Raw genomic sequence first — 20,304 nt, 5'->3', positions numbered from 1 at the left:
CACACCTCTGTTAACTTCCTCAGCTTTATATTCTGATTTAACAGGAAAAATAACCAAGGATTCATGCCTGTTTTCAGCCTCTAGGTAATTCAGTTCCCATAATAGACATTTTGAGCTGGTGTTGCTCATTCATTTTCTTGCCTGGGAATTCCAGCATAAGAAAACTTAGTCGAAATTCATCTGGATCAAGTGCCTCATATAGGTAGTGGATCTGAGCCAAGAGTACAGTTGGCATAAGATGTTACATAAAATTGTGATTCTAAATAAATAAGTAAATAAATAAAGTACTCACTGTATGCCTATAACCTTTAAGTATATAAAAAAGATAATAATAAAAAAATCTTTTTCCAGTTCTGTTTCTCTCAAATGCTGCAACAGAAAATAACTATTGCTTGTACTCTAAAAATGCTTTTCACATTTCTTCTTAAAAAGTATTCCTCTAATATTAAAAAGCTTTATATTTTCCTTTAAATATAATTCGTTTTTTTTGCTGTACATTAAGTTTCTAAGAAATGGACTCCTTTTAACTGAACACAGCAGTATTTATAATTCCTGCAGGGAAAAATAGATTTGCCTAGAAGCCTTTATCAGAAGAAGGGGAAAAAAGTAACCGTAGTTGAAAAAGCCTAGAAAGACCTTCTGGAATAGCAGACTTACAGTATTCAGCCTGTACAGCACACAACCCTAGAAACTAGAGACAAATAAACAGAGAGAAAACAACCAAGAGACTATTCTGCATGCAGGGAAGATAGCCATGCCTATTTACATGAGATACGGAAATTGTTGCAACATCTTTTTCTAGCTGCCCTGGAGATTTAAGGGTTTGATATTTCCATTTCTTAGTGTGTAACCCTAAGCAGTTTTACAGAATTTTTATAAAAATACAAAAGAAAGACACAACTCCTGGCATAGACATGCCATTTGTGTGTAATTTATGCCTGGAGTAAGCCAGCAGTAGTCTTATGTCAGAGGGACTGTAATTTACTTATTTCCTGAATAGCTTCAAGTTTAAGTTTATAGCTCTGCATGAGAGGACAGTCTATAAGTCTTGCAAGAAAGCAGAAAATTATGTTCATGCAATATTAATGTCTCCCTACTCTACCATATATGAACTTGCCAGTGTCAGTTTGCTGGCTGTATGAGATCTGAGACCAGGGCCTACTGTGGTTTGGTTACAATGACTGTGCATTTGCAAGATGCAGAAAGAAACATGTCAAGTAGAAGTAAATTCAAGTAGCACAGCAGTATTGTCACTCTCTCAGCAGGCAAAATGTAGCAAACACATAATGCTTCCAATGACAATTGTATAAAGCACATACAGTCTGAGCAGCTTCTGCAGAACATAAATTGTGAAAGCCTCAGGAAAAAAATAAATAAATAAATAAATAATCCTTACCATCTCAAAGGGAATGGATATTCTGTAGTAAACCAGACAAACAATGGCCATGTAAGCTACTTCATTAAGAAAAGTTTGAGCTTAACCGCTCCCTAATTATCAATTAGATGTGTTAATTCAATAGTTAAAGGTCAGGAATTACTCAAGGCTAGAACTGTGTCTCAAAAGGATATCCAGGAAATGGTCATCAGATCAAATCAGAGGTGTTAATATGTAATTAAAGGTCACAATAGCTTTTGCTTAATTAAATGAGCTGTACCCTAGAAAAACTTCCTTCCCTTTCTTTTCCCTTCATTTTCCTCCCTCCCTCCCTCCCTCCCTCCCTCCCTCCCTGAGGGGACAGCTGCTTAGTTGAGCTTAATATTAATACTTTTGTGTTTTGTTGTGCTTATTGTTGAGTAGTTGGAAGAAGTTAAACTGTATAATAGCTCAGAATTAGAAGTATATAAACAAGGGTAAACATGCTTACCTTAACCTGTAACTTGTGTCTCTATTTCCAGAATACTTCATATTGATGAATAACTAATTATATATCTTTGACCTCTGTTATCTCTACTGGGGTGGGTTTATCAGTTTAATCATGAAGACAGACATTAAATGATGGCTGTATATTCTTATGTATGCTATAAATTACTTTCCGATTAGTTCAAATCCTCTGCTTCACCTAGTCAATACCACTACTGTTAATAGGACACAGAAATACTACCTAGTCAGCTAGTCCGTACACTATTTGGGCAAGAATGTATATGCTTGGAGTTATCAAGCAGATCAAATTCTTTTAGACAGCTTCTTCAATTTTTTTTTTATTTTATTTTATTTTTTTTTTTTTAAGCATAACATAAGAGCATTCTATGGCCTCTCTTTGTGTGATATTGTTTGTAAATTCAAGTTCCAGTGGTTGATGCAGAAATTTTTATCACCATTCTATCAGTGAAAACATTGAGCAGAACTGAAGATATGAGAGTTCTGAGAATAATTTGATTAATCAGAACTTTCCAGCTTAAAAATTAACCTGACGACTACCAGGATTATTTTCGCAAATAGTTTTGAAGTATTAGCCATTACATTCATCCAGACTAGACCAGACTAGATGTTGGTAAATACTTAGGTATTTCATCCCACTGGAAATTACAACCAATTCTAATATGAGGAGCTGGAGGAAAGCCCTAAGGAGTCTAAATGACTAAGTATGTTTTAGTAAATAGCACACTAATTAAGCTATACTAATCTGCTATGTGTATAGGCTGCAAGTCTGTAACCTCATTCTGTAAATGAGTCATTTTACTTCAGATTTGGTGAAGACAAGGTAGCATGTTACCAGTCAGATATTGCATTTCTGAGCATTCTAAAGATCTATTATGATTTCTTTGAATACTGCTAGTTCAATCCTCTTTAACTTTGCTTTTATTTGGTAATAATCAAACAGTGTTGAAAAAGATCTGTAAGTTCATTCACCTTAACTTGCACCTGTATGACTGATACCTGTGTTATTCTTGCAGCTGCTTGTAAACCAGATGTTTGTCTTAAAAGCCTATAGTGAAAATTGTATTTTCATTGATTAGTACTTAGGTGTGATAGCATAAAAATAGAATAAAATAAATCTCTGCATGAAAAACAGCATAGTCACCTCAGAAATCTTGCTTTGATATTAAGAACGATATTTGGATTAGAATTCAATTGCTTTTTTCCTCCTGCAATTTTCCTTCCATAATGTACTTCCACATCTAATAATGTCATAGACTATATATTGTTCCATGCTTACAAAAGGTGCTCCAAGTTACTGACTTTTAATAAAATTTCCAAGATCTGAGGTTAGTTAACTCTCATCAGAACATAATTAAGCTGCTCTGACCATCTGCTGCTTTCCACCAGCATCCTTCAACACTCACTAGATGGCTGTGTGTCCTTATGTATGCTTACTTTGTAAAGTCTAGAAGGGTAGTAGTAATCCCTTCACACGACTGGTGTGCATCCCAGTATATGGCTTATTCACCTCTTGATTTAGGTCATCTTGCTTTAATCTTGGTTAAAGAGACCCGAGTTAACATAGAACCTTCTATGAAAACAAGTCAAATTCTTCTGTCCCAAGCTTTATGATGTTTCCTCTGCCAACCTCAAATATCTTTTGTCAAACGTGATTGAGTATACTGACTTCTCAGTGAGAGTATTCTCTTTGAATACTCATTGTTTGATAGAGAAAAATAACTAGTTACATCTCTCTGAACTCTTTTATCTCTGCTGTGGTGGATTTATCAGTGCAGTCATGAGGAGGAGCTGTCTTTAAACAAATAACATAACCTCTTAAAAACAAACTGATAATATGAGTCCATAAATAGCATTCTGAGGAAGTCCTTTTATAAACAGGTATGAATGGATTGTGTTTTTTTTTGCGCTAAACTGTGCAACCCAATGTAGTTTGGAACCATGCTTTTTAAGTGAAAAATGATAGCAACTGAAGACTGATCATGTTTGATCAGATCAAATATATATACACTTCATTATTGACAGCATTTGCTACTTTAAAAAAAAAAATAAATGCAAGATACTACACAATATAAAAAAATCTTCAAATATATAAGAATTACTCAAAATATAATTTTAATTAGGTTTACATGAGACTGCTGGCCAGATTAATTCTCCCAAGGGATCAGTTTTAGGGCCAGTTCCCTTTAATGTTTTCATAACTGACTTGGATGCAGGGCTCAAATATATACTAAGTATGTTTGCAGGTGACACTAAATTAGGAGGAGCTATTTACTACTTTGAGGGCAGAAAGATCATGACAAATTAGAGGGCTGGGCAATCACCAACTGCATGAAATTCAACAAGTGCCAGATTCTGCACCTGGGACAGGGCAATTGTGGATATATGTACAGGTTAGGGGACAAGAGACTGGACAGTAGCCCTGCAGAAAGTGTTCTGTGGGCTCTGGTATATGGTAAGTTGAATATAATTCAACAGTGTGCTTTGGCAGCCAAAAGGACCAACTGTATCTTGGGATGCATTAAGCACAGCATTGGTAGCCAATAGAGGGAAGTGATTATCTTGCTGTATTCTGCACTGGTGTGGCCTCACTTCAAGTACCATGTAGTTTGGGTGCCACAAGAAGTACTATTACAGAGTGTCCAAAGGAGTGCTACAAAGATGATGAAGGTCCTAGAGGTCAAGGTGTATGAGGAATGGCTGAAATCACTTGATTTGTTCAGCTTGCAGAAGAGGAGGCTGAGGGGAGACCTCACCACATCCTACAGCTTTCTCACAAGGGGGAGCAAAGGGGTAGTATCTCTTCTCTCTGGTGAAAGCAATAGGATCTGAAGGAATGGCATGAAGCTGTGTTAGGGGAGGTTCAGGCTGGGTAATAGGAAAAAGTTCTTCACCAGGAGGGTGGCCAGGCATTGGAAAAGGTTCCTGGGTGTTCCCAGGTGGTCAGAGCACCAAGCCTGCCAGAGTTCAAGAAGCATTTGGACAATTTGCTCAGATATACAGTTTGATTTTTGGGTGGAGCAAGGAGTTGGACTCAATGATCCTCGTGACTCCTTTCCAATCTGGAACCTGGGATATTCTATGATTCTGTGATAAGAACTCAAGCAAGATAGTTCAGTTTCTTTCTTTCTTTCTTTCTTTTTTTTTTTTTTTTTTTTTTTAATTGTAGCTAGTATTATTATTGTATGTATTTCTTTTTTTCTCCTATTACAAGGTCTTGACTGAAGTCATATATATATTTCAATTCTAAATTTGGGGGGAGGGATGAGAACTTCTTTCTGTTCCTTTTTTATCATCTAGTCCTGTTTTATGCAACACTATAAAGTAGCTTTCATTCTTTGTACATTTTTTTTTTTAATTTTTCTCTTAAGATTTGTTATGCATCATCTTTTCAAAATGTATGGTCCAAAAATACTTCGTTCTCTCTTGATGTGAAAGGTTTCTTTTTCTTGCCATTAATAATAGTAGTCTATATGGAATAATCTTCACTGCAATATTTGTTGAAAGTTAAGTTGTAAAACATTATACATAAGGGGATCGAGTATCATAATGTTGACTACCATATTAATCTCAGTGTTATCTCCCATTCCTCTTTTTACAATTTATTATCTAGATTGCTTTCATGATAGGATATTAATTTGAATTTTATGTCTAAGTATGTCCATCACCAACAGTTATGTTTAAGATATTCTGCCTCAGTACAGTATACTTTACTGATTGTCCCAAATGGTATCTGCCATCATTCTGTCCGATCACCTAGGTAGGCTAGTATTTCTGTAGTGATTAGCTCAATTTCCAAACTTTCATACTTTTTTTTTTTTTTTGGTAGAAATATGAAATGCATTTTTTTTAAAAAATTGATTTATCAGAAGACAAAAATCTTAAAAATATTTTTATTTCCTCGTGTGAAGATAGCTCAAAAACAGAATATATTCTATTTCAAGAAATGGTCTAGGAAGAGGAGGAAAGGTCATTTTGGAGGTAAGTGTTGCCTGATAAATTTTAAACATTTTCAAGTAACAATTCAGCAAACTTATCCCTTTTGCTTATTATTTCTGAATCTGACAGATCTGTTTGCAGTACTAAGGAGGGTCACAGTAGCTGAGGAAGAGGAGTAAGACAAGGTTTAATACAAAAATGTGAAATCTACATTTCCACAGTATAAACCAAATCAAGCTGTACAACTACAGGTATTGAGATGAGAAAGTATTGCTTAAGAGAACCCCATGTTTCTGAAGAGTGTGGGCTTTTCTAGTGGAGAGGGATCCATTTTACAACAGGATAAGGGCTAATTATTTTGTGAAATTCATTGGGAGGCAGAAAGAAATCACAGCCTAGATTTCTTTACATTAACTAAAACAGCATTGAGAACGGAAGCTTTAAAATGATAAAAACTAATTAAAACCCAAGTGATTGCTTTGATATTAAAAAAAAAATAATGAGAAAATAAATGAGTATTTCAAGAGAAATAGTAAAGAAAATATTTTAAGATAGCAGAAGTTATAGCAAGCCATCAGAACATAAGAGGGTAGATTTTAAATTCAGTGTTGCACACACCAAGGTTGGATTTGGAGGAGAAGCTGTCATATATAGCACACAGGATGGAGTGATAGGTTAGAATCAGTGCTTGTGTCAGGAAAATCAATCACCAGTGTGATCATGCATCAGTACGTCAAGCTTTAACAAAACATCAGTAGGGAAACACTGCAGATCTTTTCTCAAGTACACTACTTAAAGGGTTTTAGCATGAAATGTATGCTTGACTGTCAGTCTGAATGTTGGCAGATCAGACTGAAAAAAAGGATTCTGGCTTTCAGACAGTGCTTCAGAACATTACAATGCCTGTCAGTAGTGTCTCTTTCCAGTGTCTCAAGCTTCCTCCACACAGCAAGTTTTTTCAGCATGAGCTGTTGTCAAGAACGACCTTTAAAGTCTGAGATACCTGTCCTGAACTTTCTTGTTGCCTTGTTCTCAGAGGTCTTGGCAGTGTATCCATCGATCTGAGAAAGGAGGCAACCAAACCAGTAAAGCCATCATGGCTCAAGAGCTGGTGCTGGTCTCTGAAGCAGTCTGTTTGCGTACTGGATCAGTCACTCTGATCATTCATTTGATCAATAAACTCTAGAGATAGTGAACACTGAAGTCAGGTAAGCACAAAATGTTCCAAAAGTGCTAGGACTGTAAGAAATTTATTTATTTATTTATTTTAAATTATATTTTATGGCATCCCAGCAAAAAATGTCCAACCTGTTTAGTCATGCAATGTCCAGATTATCATTTAAACTAAATAACAACTAAAATGTTAGTTTAGAATAAATTCCTTACTTTAGTTGCATTTCAAGACAAGGAAACTAATTTTAATTTATACATCTGTTCAAACTGATAGTGTTAGACATAGAATTCCTAGAAGAAATGGCCAAACTTGTAAGATTTGCTTCAGGATTAGTAAAACTACTTAAATATCTATAAAATTGAAGAAAAAAAAAAAAAAATTCTTCTAGGAATGGAAACTTTGCTGGAATAGTGATCTAGGTAAGACCTTTCAAAATAGAACAGGTGACAATGGTACCAAACCTTTACAATGATGAGAAAATATGAAAATTACACTTGAACCCTATGCAAGTAGCAACTGAGAACACAATTTCTAGATGAATAAATCTGGGGAGCAGAGGGATTCAGGGTGAGTACCACTGCACATCACTCAGTCGTGTTCTTGACAAGGCACCTAGTCTCTACAGAGCCAAACCTTCAAAACACGGCAACCTTAAAGTCGCAAATATAAAACTCTTGATTGAATTATGTTACAGTTTGGTAGACAACAGAGACTGATACAGTAGATTTTTCTCTCATGCTGCCTTGTTGCATGACAATATTAAAAATTAGCTTCTTCCTGTTTTATGTAATATCTAGAAATAGTTGGTGATGAATAGGGCTGCAGACATCAAGAATGCTACAATTTATTTTTAATTAAATTAAAATAATATAGATTCTGAAGATTTGAAGTTAACCATTTGATGTTAGAGCCATCTGGAAGGTGGTAGTCTGAAACACGTTATGCACCTTTCATAAAAACAAACAAACAAACAAACAAACAAACAAAAAAACATAGTGCATTAGCTGTGGAGTTCAAAGAAGCTGTATTTACCCTGTAAGTGTTGGTTGTAATAGTATAGTGTCTGGAACAATTGTGGGGAGAATATGTTCAGCATCCTTATCAAAAATATCTGTGCAGCCTGCTACACATGAACTATTTTTTATGGGTTAATAAGGCCTTTCTCGGGAGTAAATTAATTTTGTCTATTCCACGCACCCTCTGACTGTTAACTCGATACAGTAAACACTTTCTTCATGGAAATGCTTCACAATAAGCAAAAAGACAGGAGCAAATTCACTTTTTAAACACACACACACACCACCAACAAAAATCAATCCTTGATAGCTATTTGAAACTCCAAGTGGGTAGCTTCTTTTCTTCGGTACACTAAAGACAGTATAACATGGGAGGTTTATTCACTTCAACAACTGTTTAAATCTGGGGTCTGTGGATTCAGATTGATGCACAGTGTCAGATGCCAGTATCAGATGACTATAAATTCACAGGTGTTTTGAGGGATCACTGATGTTCAATGATACCTTATCAGATGGGTGGGGAGGATTCTGATGAAAAAAAAAAAAAAAAAAAAAAAAAAAAGACTTCTGTTATTTGTTCATTTAATTTTATGTTTAATTTTATGTTATTTACTGTTATTTTTTTCATTTAATCTGCCATTTAATTTCACCCTCTGAGATCTCTTAACTGGTGCTATTTTGATAAAATATATATATTTTTACTTTTATATATATATATAAAATTACTCTATGATTAATAGTATAGAGAAGCAGAATTAGTAGGGGATTGCTTTATGATTCTATTGAGGATAGGAAATCTATTGCTTTACACTTGCTTTTATTTTAGCACCTGAACATGATCTTCACTGATAAAAATACCTAAACCAAGTCATATGGACAAAAAGAGCTGAAATACCTTCTGTGATGAAAACTTCAGAATTGTTTTTAATGCAAGGAAATATGCCACATATATTTCAAAACCAATGAATTTTATTGCTCTAACAACTTATTTAACAAAACTGAATGTCAGGCTCAATTGTGTGTTGTTTTTTTTTTTTAGATTTTTTTATTTTACTTTTTCCTGGTCAAGTTAGAAGGCTCACTGTCTGCTCTTTCTGTCGGACTTTTGAAGTCAAATTTTCCTGTGTTTTTGCTATTATGGTTGATTCTGAACAAATCCATTTAGATGTATTTGGTGCATAGAAAGTATGTGGTTTCAGTGAGGAAGATAATGATAAAGGTTTAATATTGATGTACTAGTGAAAATTCAGGGAACCTAAGGTTTCAGTTTTCTTGCCAGACTTTTTTATTTTATTATATTTTATTTTATTATTGTTTTAATTATCCTATGTTTTCACAGCTGTTCATATTACCTTTTAGAAAGATCGTTTCAAATATTACCATGATGTTTATAATGAGCTCATTCAACCTTTAAAGCGGTTGGTCACAGGATGATTTCAGATCGATAATGAACTTCTGTCCTGTATTGTTGTGTAAGAGAACAAATTCCTACATAGGAAAATCAGTGAAGAATGTAGCGTCAAAGTGTAGCAGCTGATAGATGTTGTCTTTTTGTTGGATAAGTAATCTGCTAACAGAAAATTTAATCCATTAAACACAAACATCTTTAAAAATAACTACTAAAATCTTCCAATATTCATAATACATCTAACAATATCTTTGCAACATAGGCATTTAAAAACCTGTTAAATAACAATTATGTTTTTAATCTTAGTTTATTTTATAAGGAAATAAAACGTGCTTTAACTTGAGTTCTTAATCTAATATAGATTACAATGCTTATTACCAATTTGTATGGTTAAATCCATAAGGCTGTTTTTCTATTTAAAGTATATGCACAATATGATAACAAATGTACCCGACTCTGTCAAGTACCAACTCACAGGACAAAGGACTCCTTTATTGTTCATGCTTTATAATATAGTCCTGGACAAACTCTTCAAAGCATATAATAATTTAGGGATAGTAACAAAAAAGCCTGGGGCAGTCAGGCTTCCCATTAACTGTTGCTGGTAGAAAAGAGCCTAAGTCATGTTTATGACATAGTAAAATAATCACATTTGAAAATAAAAGATAGGCTGCCACATTTTATTTTAGGGTTATATTGAGCAGAAAGGGTATGTACTGCAACACAAATCCTTATATATATATATATATGTATGTATATATGTATATATATATGTATGTATATATGTATATATATATAATATATATATATTTAAATAAAATTTGGTCTTCATGAGAGGACTTTTAAAAATATAGCTTTCTGTAAAAAAAGATTCTATTTTTTTCCCTTTTTAAAAATGTATCTTACTGTAAAATGAGGATTCTGTTTTTTCCTTTTCCTTTCTCCATTCTCCTTTCAATTTGAAGGAATTAAAAATCAATTGAAAGGAGAAATGGAACAGAGAGAATCCACATACTTGTAGCTCACTGAACAGATGGTTGTTTTGTTGTGTTGTTGTTGTTGTTTTTAAATTAAATAAGGTACTCTTGTGGTTAGAGATTTATTTTATTTTAGTTCTCAGCTGAATTTAATAGTATCCAACCAATTAAAGAAAGTACTGGGTAATACCAAAGGTTTCTTTCATTTAGTATTTTTTCTTTATCATTGGCCAGTATCATGATCATATTGTAATTCTTTTTAGTTTATATACATATAAATATATTTTAATATATTTGTTAACACTAATCTAGGGCCTTCCTGAAAAAGAGGCTATGGTTTGGCAGTCTGTGAGTAGTTATCAAAGAACCTCATTATTTTGTGAACCAGCCTATCTTCTGAGCTTCAAAGCCTGTCTTGAAATTAACATCAAAGTATATTATCTGTACTCTGAAAAATATTTTTATTATCAATAGAAAATACTACATTCTGCACTAATTTTCTTTGGCAGATTTCATACAGAATCACAGAATCATCTAGGTTGGAAGAGACCTCCTAACCCAAACAAAGAACAAAGGCTAGATATGTAAAAGGTAAACTGCAGCCTTCACCTACCATGAGTTCCCAAACAAAAATCAAGGAACATACACTTTCTGTTCCAGAACTTCATATCATGTAGCCTTTAGTAAAAATGTGCAGTTTCAGAAAGGTGACAAGGTGTAGATTGAAAATAGGCACCTAAATAAGCTTCACTGCTTATTTTGAAAAGGACTATGTGTGCAGAGTTACAGAATCAGACCTAGAAGGTCTGTTCATTATGGTAGCAAATACTTGAGATTTTAATTTGTGTACAGAATTTTTACAGGCAAACTTTTTTTTTTTTTTTTTTTTTTCTCCTCCTTTCAAGACTGCTTACTATCAGAATTAGTATAGTCATATTTGGATTAAGGAATGGTATAAATAATCTAATGAAACATGAAAAGGAGACCAACAAAAAATACATTCAGGAATTGACACTGATGTTTTCTCCAGACAAATTGCTGTACTGATTGTCATGAAGTATATTGATGTCACTGTCACTATGACAACATTATGACAAGAACTAGTCACTCTAGGCTACCTTGCAAAAAGGATCTGTCATATATATATATATATGTATGTATGTATATTAGAAAAAGTAATAGAAATGATTCTTCTGCCTAATACAAGGTTTCATTTAAGGTTAGATGATTTGATATAGACATCGGATCAAGGTATTCTCGAACCAATTACAAGCTAGCTTTTCAAAACAGGTAAGAGCAATATATTATTCATACACATGCTTTTACTTTTCAACTAGTAAAAACAAGAAGAAAAGCTTGCATTCTCTGAAATATAAGTATTTGAATATTTTTTAAAAAAACACTGTTTTGATATATTTCTCAAAAGTAGAACAGGATTTATTTATTTTTTTTTTTTGAATCTGACAAAGTAAAACATTTAGAGATGAAATGTGTGTAATTTAACTTCTAAATGGATTTTTTTTTCCCTGTAATCAATTGTTTCTCTCCTTTTCATTTAAAATAATCTTTCCACCCTTATGTAGTCCTCGTTCTGTGCTGCTTCAGCTAAGCCATGGGACCTGTGTACAGTACAGCACTTCAGTTATGTTTTACCATCCATAGACCTAGTGTATTTTCTGCTTGTGAATCTATTTGATTTCTCCTGTCTCATAGATTTTAATGTTTGAGTTTTGCCATGTCAGAAATACTACACCAGTGTTAAAAAAAAAAAAAAAAAAAAAAAACTTAGAGATACTATAAATTTTACTAGTCTTTTGATATTTCTATAATTGTCACAAGTTTATTTGTCTACGTCACAATTTTGCAAATGTCTTCACAAGGCATAGTGCTGAATTGATTAGCTGTTTAGAAACATAGTATCAACACGATATTAGCATGCAAATAAACCTAAATTATATTTTCCCAGAGGAATTTGTATTCTTAATAAATCTTAATCAAATTTTTGCTTCAAAATAAGCTGATAAGGGAGTCTGATTTAAAAAGAGGTAGAACAAAAATATTTAAGTATATCAAATCTAAATTATGTTAAGAGGTGTAAGTTTAAGGGTAATTCTGAAATAGTTGTGTAATAGTGGTGCCTTTTTAATAAGCATTTCTACCTGTTGAATATATTTAAATGGTAGTTTCTTACTTTCAGAATGGATGATTAACTGTCTTTAATTATCCAAGGAATCACACATGACAGAATGAAGTTGATTCTGTTCTTTCTTTCATTCTTCAGAATTACCAAATCCCTGTAGATATACAAAATCAACTAAACTGCAAAATTTTAATCAAGGTCATACAGATCCCATACCTAGTACTGCAAATCATGATATACAGGTTATTATTGTTGTTGCACAGCAGCACTGTTTTCACTTGTTCTATAGTTTAAAAAAAAAAAAAAAAAAAAAAAAAAAAGGGTGTTAAAATATTTAAATTTTCATGTGATGTGTCTAGCTGAGTATCATTAATACTGTCCGCAATACATGTGAAATATGTGTATAAGTATTGCTCCTTAGGTGTCTTTTTTAATGCTTTTTGAAAATTTTGGAAAAAAACATATGCTTTTTGATACTTAAGGATTACTTAGAATAATGGCTTAATTTGGAGGTTAGTTTTTACAGTAGCACAACTTCAAATTTAAACTAATCTGGGCATTAGCTCAATTCAGTCCTCACATAAAAATAATCCACAAAGAGGAATTGACAAGTTTCCTTTCAGATGGCTTCTTCTATGTCTCCCATGATTGTCTCCAAAAACAAAAGGGAAGATGATCCTCTACTTTACTTTCCCACTCAACTCTAGTGTAAGTTCTTTTAACACACAGGATATTTCATACAAATCCACAGTCACCTTTCCAGAGAACTAGCTGAGAAAGGAAGAGTAATTATTGAAAGTGTTGGGGGGTTGGTAGTTACTGGAAAGTCCAAGAACAAACAGGCATTAGTATAGTCATGACCTGCTCCTTCTCTGCTTTGTACTGTGCCTTCTTTCATTGCTCCTCTCTCAAAGCCTGTGAAGAAGTTTCATTGCAAGTATCAGTTATGGTTTTAGATACTTTCACTTTGCATCTATTCCTTAGACCTTTCATTTGTTAATGTCTGCCCTGTTCAGAATGTGGGTCTGTTAATTAATTGTTGTAAGTCTTGGTTTTGAAGGCTGTGACAAAATTTCACATTCAAATTTGACCATTTATTTCTGCAATACATCTACTTATGAATGTATAACACACCGTGCACTTTCCCTTTTTCTAGATAAAAATATAATTAGTAACCATAATAAGGGATATTAAATAATTTGTATATGAAATGAAGAAAAATATATCCTTCTATTATTTGAGTAGTCTTATTTGTCCCAGTCTATACAGAGAGCCTAATTTTCCCAAATATTTGTTTTGGTCTCCTTCAACCCCCAAAAAATATTGATTGATGTAACACTATATTGCCACTGAACGTCAGTGCAAAACATACCAGGTATAACCTTACATATGACACAGGTCAAATTCAGATAAATATTTTCTTCAAATTCTGATAAAGAGTTTCTTCAACTCAGTCCTGTCAATACTCTCCACTTGATACTATTGTCTTATTATAGATATATATTTTTAAGTGTTATTTCTCTTAAATCCAATAGACAGAATCACAGAGTGACTGAGGCTGAAAGGCATCTCTGGAGATCATCTGGTCCAACCCCTCTGCTGCTTTCCAGCTGGGTTGTCCCAACATATCCTGGTGCCTGGGGTTGCTTCTCCCCAGGTGCAGGAGTTTGCGCTTCCCCTTGTTGAATTTCATGAGGTTCCTTTCAGCCCATTTCTCTAACCTGTCAAAGTCAAAGGTTCCAGGTTAAGGTGAAAATTATGACAGCAACACAATTTCTAAACAGTAGTTTTGAAAAAAATATGTTTTTAAAATAGATTGTGTTTGTAAATCTGATAGATTGAAATTTCTATGGTCCTTTGCATGTTTAAAGGACTGTGTAAGTACTAACTAGTCTTCACCTCTAGCATTTGCCTAAGCAATGCTAAGTATTGCACCAGTTTTATGACCTTGAAAAGTGATAGAGAAAAAGTTAATAATGTAGACAAAGACCAAAAGTAGATGAGGAACTTAAGAATTTAGAAAATGTGCTTGAAAACCTGTCATCAGCGATATAGGACGTACTGCCCCATAATCAGTTTGATTACAGATTTGACTATAGTTTTGCTACAAAAAAAGAAGTGAAGTGGAAACAGATATATAATGTTTAAAATAGAAAACATTAGCTGTAAGGGACCATTTACAATGTAGTCTATAGTCTATGCTGTTAGTGTTTTTGTTTGTTTGTTTGTTTGTTTGTTTTTCTTTCTGATTCTTCAGTATATTGAACTAATATTTCTTCAGTTTCTTCAATGACATCTTTTGTGTTTACATAAATTATTTCTTCTGATTTTTTTCAGGTATATACAACAGCTTAAGAATATTTTAATTGCCAAAACATTTAGGTTAAATTTTTAATGAATTGTTAAAGAGAATGTTTTATTACTTAAGCTACATGCAATTTTTTTATCTCAACATTCATCTGAAACATTCTCAGAGGGTTATGGCAGAGTAAGCTGTAATTTCCCTTCCCTTCCCTTCCCAAAACATCTTTCAGTTTGACTTCCTGTGTTTGTCTGTTTATTTGTTTTTCCTGTAGAGAATAGATCTTTCTTCTTATACTTTATTTCAGCTTTGTTATCTAAAAATGAGAATCTGGAAATTACTGAACTGACGGTAAATATCAGATAAATCATTGGATTACCTCATTTATAGTAATAGTCTCATTAATACATCTAATTTACCTTTTTTTTTTAAAAAAAAAAAAAAAAAAAAAAACTATATCAAGATGCAGAGGTTTACAAATGTGAGTCAATGTTTTATGCCCCAATCCATCAAGTTGTAACAAGCCTTGTCTTTGTAACAAGCCTTGTCTTTGGTCCTTTCTTCCTCTCTCACAGAAGTACATTTCCATGGTTTTTCCCACTCTGGTGGAAGAGCTTCCAGAGGGGAGCTGCTGTCTATATCTTAGGTATGTAAGTATGTAGATATGCCAGCTCCCTGTGTAGCTGGTCTGGTGTGCATATCAGACCTCCTGCTCTCTTCAGCAGTGAGTCACCAATGACAATGACACATCTTTTATTCTTTACTGAGGAGGTTTTACTGCAGCGGGTAGCCTGGTGAGACTTTGGTGAAACCTCCAAGTAGGAAGAACCATCACCCTCGCCATTGTCCAGTTGTCCTTGCAGAGCAGTGTATCTGTTCTGCAGGGGCACCCGGGAAAGTAGGGGAATCACTTGGCAGATGCACCTGCTACGCTTGTAATGCTGAGGAGGGACCTTTTGCCATTGTCCCCTGCCCCACAATTCATCACCATCGCTGTTAGGGGGAGTAGAGGAGAAGGGGTTCACTGTAGCAGGAACTCTGCCTGCCTGCTGGTCCCCTCCTGTTACCTGCTCGCAAGGCGATAGGGGGTGATGTTTCTTCTGGAGCCTCTGCTGGCTGTCTAAGCTGGTATTTGGTGTGTCTCACCCCGCTACCTTTCTTTCAGGACTGGCAGGGAGTTGCTCCACCAGTCTATGTCCTGCTCATACTCCCTGATAGCCCTTAACCTCTCCACCTCCTCCTTGAGCTCTGCCACCCGGCTAACCAGGTCATCTAACTGCTCACACCTCACCCACCCGGTGTCTCTGCCACCCTCAGATGGCAGCAACAGGCCCAGGCATGCGCTGCACCCAGAGACCTGACCTGCCAAATTTTTGAACAGGCACTCAGTCTGGGTGGTCACAGACTTTCTCGAAAGAGCTTTCTGCCTAGTGCAGACCACGACGGTTTAGCTATAGGTGGACAGCCAGTAGATGTGCTGTGCTCTGCCCTCTCTGAGTGTGCCCTCCCTGCGTGTGCTGCCACGCCAGGCCCTGTTTGCCCGCCCTAGTCACTGCTCTCCCCAGCAGATGCCTTTGAAAGGCAGGGGAGGGGGCACTGCTGGCTCTGCCTACTCCTCGTCAGCCCCCAATAGTGAGGGCTGCCGGGCCCTGGGGGTTGGGGGGTAATCCTGCCTGCCTCAATCCCCCGCTCCACTGCAGAACGCCTCTGCCCCAGAGCTGATTGCCTTGGCGAGTGGCTGCAAAATGGTGGCAATGCCCGATTTGGGCAGGAAGTGATCAGAGACATAACCCTTCTGACTTCTTGCAAGTGCAAGTGCAATGGACACCAAATGAAATACGAGGAATTCTGTTTAAACATAAGATTTGTGTGCGTGTGTGTGTGTGTGTGTGTCTGGGGTGGGGGAGGCGTCAGACACTGGAATGGGTTGATCAGAGAGCATGTGGAGTTCCCATCTTTGGCGAAAGCTATGTCCAGTCATGCTATGAGGAACCTGTTGTAGTTTACCCTGTTTTGAGCAACAAGCTGTGGTAAATGATCTCCAGTGGTGCCTTCCAGTCTCAACAATTCTGTGCTTTGGGTTGCCTTATGCTTCTAGACCACACTTGAGTTGCAGCATAACTGTTGATAGAGAAAAGAATACAAAACACTTTTTAAAAAAAGAATTTAAGATCTGCAACAGGCTTGTGAAAGATGAAATTAAAGGTGAATCAATTAAATACTTGAAAAAAAATATATATATTTGTTCAGGAAGGTATCTTGTAAAAAAAAAAAAAAAAAAAAAAAAAAAGGAAAGAAAGACTAGCACCTTGTTTGTAATCCAATGTTTGATTACAATTTTATTTTAGACAGCATTACAAGATTTATTCTTGTTCAGAGGCATATAGGTAATGTCACCTTATCAGAGGTAATCCAAAATATTATCTATAATATTTTATTAAAGTATTTCAATCAAAAATCTCTACAAACTTAGACTGAAAAACTCTCATCAGAAAACAAAGTTTCAGCAACATTATTTTAGAATTGTGAACAAGTTCAGTATTTTTATAGCAGAGGAGAACTCTTAAAGCTAAGATAGGTAAATGACACAAGACTTCGTTCATTAATATTTCCTTAGTTTTTAAGGATCCTTCACAATCAGGGGAAGGAAAACAAACAAACAAACAAACAAACCCCATTTGTTTGGCAATAGAATTGCCCAACCACAAGTTTTACCATATGAATCGTTTCATTAAACACAAAGAGCTACAAAAGATAATATGAAACATGACTCACTATTCATTGCTGTATAGCAGCAATGTTCCCATCTTTTCTAAATACTGATGAGAGGAAACTGAAAGGATCTGAATCTAAATACTGTGCATTAGCCACAGTAATGTGCATTCCCCCTTCCCTGCATTCAAGCTGCAGATGAGGAATTAAGAGATATAATAAATAAATAGGATTTTCTCTCTTTTTTTCCCCCCTCAATTCTGCAAATATGTTTTTAAGCTACTGCCAGTCAGTAATTAGTATTTTGCTTTCAATGTGCCTTATGGCTTTTTAAACTTGCATATTTATGTATACATGTTCTAAATAAACAAAGATGACTTCACAGGTTTTTCTCAAGGGATTTCCTCAAAAGTTGTGTCCAAAAGAAATAAATATGTTTACTGTTTGGGCACAAGGGCTGCTACTCCCTAGGATACAGCTGCTTTTAGGGCAAGTTAACTGTTTCTACCCAAAACGTGATCTCATCACATAGGACCACTTCAGAAAGAAACATATATCAGCTAACATCTGTTTTTTAGAAAGAAGAAGGAAAATAAAATGCTTGATTGTGCTCTGTGGTGTCGGTGCTGTTCACAGTGGAGAATTAGATTCCACTCTTCAAGGAGAAATCATTAGTCAAGGGGAAGCAGATCTTCTTTTAGAGATAAGTTGGGAAAACTTGTAACTCTTACTGGTTTTATGAAGAGAAAAAAAAATGTTTAAAACAAGCTTTATGTTTTTTGTAATCTATGTAATTTCTTTATCAGGTTCTTGTCTCTTGGTCTCAGAACATTTAGAAATAAAAGCTCCTCTAACATCTTGCATTATGCATGAGAGCTTTAATCTAACTGTTGGTGTTAAATATTTTATACTGGATGCTAAACTTCAGATTGTGAGAAATACTGAAGATTAAAACAAGAGGTGCAGAAGAGACTAGAGAGATGGAGAGACAGTAGAGAGACAAAGAAATGAAGAACTGCTCAAAGCCACAAACAGAACAGCACAGCAGCTTGGTTTTTTATGTCAGCGGGTGCTTTGTCTAAGGCTATATTCTTCCATTAAGAAATGTGTATTGTTACTCAAGAGGTATACTTTGAAAAAAAAAAAAAAAAAAAAAAAAAAAAGAAAAAGTTAAATTTATGTTCTAAATAGCACAAAAAAGCAAGTTTTATAGCCAGCTCTGTTTAAAATTATCCTGGCATAAACCACTTCAGTCAAAGTGCAAAATTAAGGCTCTCACACAGTAGAAAAGACAATTTATGATGATTCCTGTCACTGTCAATGTTGACAGGTTTGAGATATTATGTTCTGTCTGAAACATTGTCAGACAAAACCACTGAAATGAAATAAACCACTATCAATGGAATACTAATGTTTCCTTCACTGAAACGGGCTTTATGCTTCCCTAAAACTGCTAAAGCTGAATGACTGTGTTGCTCAATGTCTAATAGGATTAACACCTTCAGCTGAATATTTCTCTCTTCTTTACCAAACCTTTGCACTCTATTAAAAATGCACTTAGACAATCTATTTCTTGAAGACATTTAAATTTGTTATTGATAATACAAAAGAGAATTGTTTGTAAACTTCCATGGTTTCCTCTGCTTTTGTGTCCCAAAGTTTTTGAGAAGATGAGACATCTCATCTCATTTTCAGACATCTCTGAAAAAAGTAGAATAGCTCTAATAATAATAACAATAATAATACTCTGTTACAATACTAATTACAATAATGCTAAGATTTCTTTTGGTACTTTCAGATAGAGTAGTATCTCCAGGTTAAAAGGTGTTTTGAAACCCTCACCTGTGTTTTGTAGAGAGAAAATGGTTTAGTGTTCTCTGGTTATAAAATAAACCAGTGATTAGTAGGCAAAAGAAACAAAACGTTCTCAGAGCTGAAGAACGTTTTTATGTGTTTTTTAACTCTTTATCTTTTGAAAGCAAAAATTTTGAGAACTCTAAATTCTTTTGCTTGTTCACCTTCATTTTTGAGGAACATATTTTTGAGTGCTTTTGGAGGCTATTCTGCCCTGTGTTTTTTAGTATTATGTAACATATTCTCCCTCAGTGCTCTAACTACAATGCATGTAGAGAACGACAACCGTAGGCAAGCAGTAAAGAAAATGGATTATAAGTCAATACTACACTAACTTTGGCTCCAATAATTTTGGAATCCTCTGCACTTCCATGTTCTAACGAAATGCTTATTATTTGTTGAACACCAGGGAAAGCTATGAACTCTACAAGATGAAAAATGAATGTCAATTTTCCCCTAAGCATCTGACACATACAGTAAAGTCAACTTGGTTGCTGAGAGTAATATGGATGTCCCATTCTTCCTATATGGCTCACTTGATCATTCTCTCCATAACTATAAAAGCTGTTAAGAGTGGTTTGGCTGAGGTGATTGTATCAAATGTGGATGAATTGAGTCAAATCCATGGTGAAGCAAAGTGAATGTATTCTCATTTCAATTTCTCAATTGAAGAAGAGTTATTGAAGTCAGGTTAAGTCATTATGTGGTATGGATCTAATATGTAAATTCTATTTCAAGAGAGAACAGTGAAAAGACTCCAGTGAGTTGTCTTTCATGTAGAATTTTTGGATTAATTGATTTTCTGATTTTAATTTTGATAGTTAGAGTTACCAAGCTTTAGAGCACAGCTAGTAAAAATAAATAAATAAATAAATAAATAAATAAATAAATAAATAAATAAAT

The 20,304-nt window shown here is 34.6% G+C and overlaps 1 long non-coding RNA gene across 1 annotated transcript; it reads left to right on the top strand.

The window, feature by feature from the left end:
• The first annotated feature begins 1,735 nt into the window (after window positions 1-1,735).
• On the top strand, window positions 1,736-16,167 carry LOC118161900. Its single transcript, XR_004748221.1, has 4 exons — window positions 1,736-1,746; window positions 10,030-10,036; window positions 15,921-15,923; window positions 15,961-16,167. It is a non-coding gene; the product is annotated as an uncharacterized LOC118161900 (long non-coding RNA).
• The last annotated feature ends 4,137 nt before the right edge of the window (window positions 16,168-20,304 follow it).

The sequence above is a fragment of the Oxyura jamaicensis genome, chromosome 2, assembly GCF_011077185.1.
Source record: "Oxyura jamaicensis isolate SHBP4307 breed ruddy duck chromosome 2, BPBGC_Ojam_1.0, whole genome shotgun sequence".
NCBI lineage: Eukaryota > Metazoa > Chordata > Aves > Anseriformes > Anatidae > Oxyura > Oxyura jamaicensis.
The sequence above is the reverse complement of the archived record's forward strand: the minus strand, read 5'-3'. Positions and strand labels throughout refer to the sequence as shown.